This window comes from Eurytemora carolleeae, unplaced genomic scaffold (genome assembly GCF_000591075.1).
Source record: "Eurytemora carolleeae unplaced genomic scaffold, Eaff_2.0 scaffold1702, whole genome shotgun sequence".
NCBI lineage: Eukaryota > Metazoa > Arthropoda > Copepoda > Calanoida > Temoridae > Eurytemora > Eurytemora carolleeae.
Genome location: NW_019397589.1, coordinates 36,621 through 40,282, shown reverse-complemented (window position 1 = coordinate 40,282; position 3,662 = coordinate 36,621).

The following is a 3,662-nucleotide window of genomic DNA, read 5'->3' as shown; positions in this document are numbered from 1 at the left end:
GTGTTGAAAATTCCTTTATTTTGTCTTTGTAATTTTTTGTTGTTGAAGGGATGGACCGGCAATGAATGGTAGTTGAACTGAGAATGTAGTATTGTGAAGAAATGATCTATATTAAATGGAATTGTTCATCTATATTAAAGGGATTGTTCATCTTTATTAAAGGGATTGTTTATCCATATTACAGGGATTATTCATCTGTATTAAAGGGATTGTTCATCCATGTTAAAGGGATTGTTCATCTATATTAAAGGGATTGTTCATCTATATTAAAAGGATTGTTTATCGATATTTAAGGGTTTGTTCATCTATATTAAAGGGATTATTCAATGTTCATATATATCAAAGGGATTGTTCATCTATGTTAAAGGGATTGTTCAATGTTCATCTATTATAAAGGGATTGATCATCTATATTAAAGGGATTGTTCATCTATGTTAAAGGGATTGTTTATCCATATTAAAGGGATTGTTCATCCATATTAAAGGGATTGTTCATCTATATCAAAGGGATTGTTTATCTATGTTAAAGGGATTAATGATCTATATTAAAGGGATTGTTCATCTATATTGAAGGGATTGTTTATCTGTATTAAAGGGATTGTTCATCTATATTAAAGGGATTGTTCATCTATATTAAATAGATTGTTATCTATATTAAAGGGATTTTCTGATTTTCTGAACCCTAATCTTTTAGGCTTGGTGTTGTAGACAATCCCATTGGATCGGTGAATTCACTGGTTTCCAAGGGGTTTCTAGGTCCCACTGGGTGCTGATTCATGTGAAAAAAAATGTAAGCTCCCCCCTCCCTCCTCCCCTGGATAAATTCGTGTATACGCTTTCGTTAGGTCCGAAATGTAAGAAACATTCAATTTGAAATAATTTAATTTCTAAATTATTATTCTATGAGAAATGGAAAAGAATGCCTTCTAACTATATTAGTTTAATGCTATGTGTAACTTCCCAGGTTTTATAAAATATTTCAGGATTCATGACAAACAATACTTTGGCCTCAACATCTACCCTGTGGCCTGAAAGCCTAATTAAAAGATAAATTCTCTAATTATAAGCCAAGGAAGCTAATTATAAGCCAAGGAAGCTAATTTCGTCTTTTAATCTTTCTTTACAATACAGAAGTTAAAAATAAAATTTAGTTTAAACAATTTGAATAATAATTTATTTAACTGAAAGAAACAAACTAATAACTCAAATTTTTTATGTTTTTAGATTCTTTTTTACTTTTATAGAACCTTTTAACGGAAATTCAAGTGAATCTTGTGTCATTAAAAGAATAAAATGCAAGATTCACAACGTTACCAGTTAAACATTCAATAAAGTAATATTCGGTTTTTATTTTATAAAAACAAAATTATTACAATTTCCTTCCTTGTCTCCGTAGCATATATCCGCTCTTTTAGAATAGTAAACGGACAATTTTTAGATAAACATAATTTACCCCATAATCTACTCTGTTGTAAGGTCGTCTCTGACAGATTGTACCTCCGCTAGACCCTCCGTTCACTTTCCAAACCAAACATTTTCAAAGTCTCCGCGTAAAAGCAAAAAACAAAAGCCTCATATAGCTTTTAAAACTTAAAGTTCATTAAAAGAAACAATTTTAAACATTATTCCAGTGAATCATTTGCAAACAAACAGTGAAATTCCTTTAACCAAATGAATATTTATTTCAGAAGATTAAAATTGCTTTAGACTACAATTCAAACAACTATTCCCATGCTATGCAATTCTAGATCGTAAGTTCCTTATGTTTGATTCACAACAGTACCTTTTAAACCTTTTATTTATCGATTCACAACAGTACCTTTTAAACCTTTTATTTATCGATTCACAACAGTACCTTTAAGCCTTTGTTCTTTTCTCAGTGGTACATATTTCTTAATCAATTGTTCGATTTACAACAATACTCATTTATTTATAATTACACTCAACTGGTTTAATCTTTATTGACAATCATTATTTATATACATGTACGTCAATAACAATTTGTATTTTTTTTGTAGGAAACCTCGTTACTGAAATATACTTTCAACAAGAAGTTATCATCTATGTGTTGTGTGGGAATTAGAGTGTTTTAACCAGCCTATTCGCCTTTGGATTTGTCATCCCTCGAGTTGCATTTCCTTAGCTCCATTTCCGCCGCCCATTTCCAGTCTATATATCCTTTTGGTTTAGTTGACAATAATATTCGCAAAATTTAAGGATATTGTTTTAAATTATCATTTAAGTAAAGTTTAACTTGAAATAACGTCAACAATCCACTTTTTACAGCAGCAGAGTAAAGACTTTCGTGTTGAAAAAATATCATTATTTTAATGTAAGGCATTCTCGTAACGATTCTTAGGCTGACCGCAATTTTATATCCGGCGGACTAAATACATTCTTGAATGTAAACTCACTAACACTCATATATTAATCATCAAAAGCTAGTGTTACCAACATGAGCAATAAAACTAAAAACATACTGAATTGGTAAAATCTGTGATGGAGAAAATCAACCAAGAATTGGGTGGTGAGAGTTCTGAGTGGATCGGAGGATGAAAGCCGGATTAAGAAGTGTTAGAGGAGAAAAGTCTAATGTGAACGTAAATGGTGTGTGAAAGTCGGACACCAACGCTGTTCTCAATGCTATTCTGAAGCAACCCATCAGATTTTTTGCTGAGGAGAATCTGTAAAACCCTGAGCATCACGGAAATCAAAGATCTAGTTAAAAATACCAAAGCTAAATAAATAGTGACTTGTAACAGTGGAATACCAAATATGTGTTCTTTTTGCACATTAAGTTAGTGAGTTATTTGTATTTTTAAAATCGGATATTTTTATAATTTCTTAATTTTCTTATTAACTATAGAATTACAAATGAAGTTATTATTTACATTGTTTTTCCTGTCCCACGCTTTACTTCCGGTCCCATTCTCCAAACTATTTCTATGGAGGGGAGGTGGGGGGAGGGGGAGAGGAAAGGTGCCATAATGTCTAACATACAGAAAACAAAAATAAGTCATGATTGAACCAGGATAATGTGTCTATTAAGCATGTACCTAAAAATTGTATTTTCGATCTAAAATCTACTTTTCAAGATTCTATTTATCAAAACACTACTCATAATTGGCAATATAAAGAGCTTGAGTTAAGCAATAAACTGCTCTGGTAGCAAATCAATTCAGTATTTTATCCTTACACATTCAAAGTCTGCCAGGAAAATTTGAAGAATTTAAAACTTTTTTAGTTTAAGGTTGTATTCCGGACTGAACCAGAAAAGGGTGAACAGTCCCTTAGATACAATGAGAGATCGGAGAGACCAGATTGGATCAGTACAGGCTTACAGCCCGAACCTTAGAAGAGTAGACACGTAACTATACACGTCCGTCTGCCACTATCGTTCCGGAACTTGTACAACATAAAGCGAACATACAGCATACAGAGGGAACCAACTTGAATGAGCTACTTGTAGAGAAGTTGAACGGAGTATACATAGTAGTAAGCAATCCTGCTTACATATAACTGAAGTTGCTCCAGAAGTAAATGAAGTTGATCCTGCTGATCTTGCTCCTCTAGTCAGTGGAGCTGAATCAGAAGCTCAGGAATTTGTTGTCCTCCACTCTAGAGGACAAAAGCACCCAAGAGCCCCTTGTAGATCCCAACGTC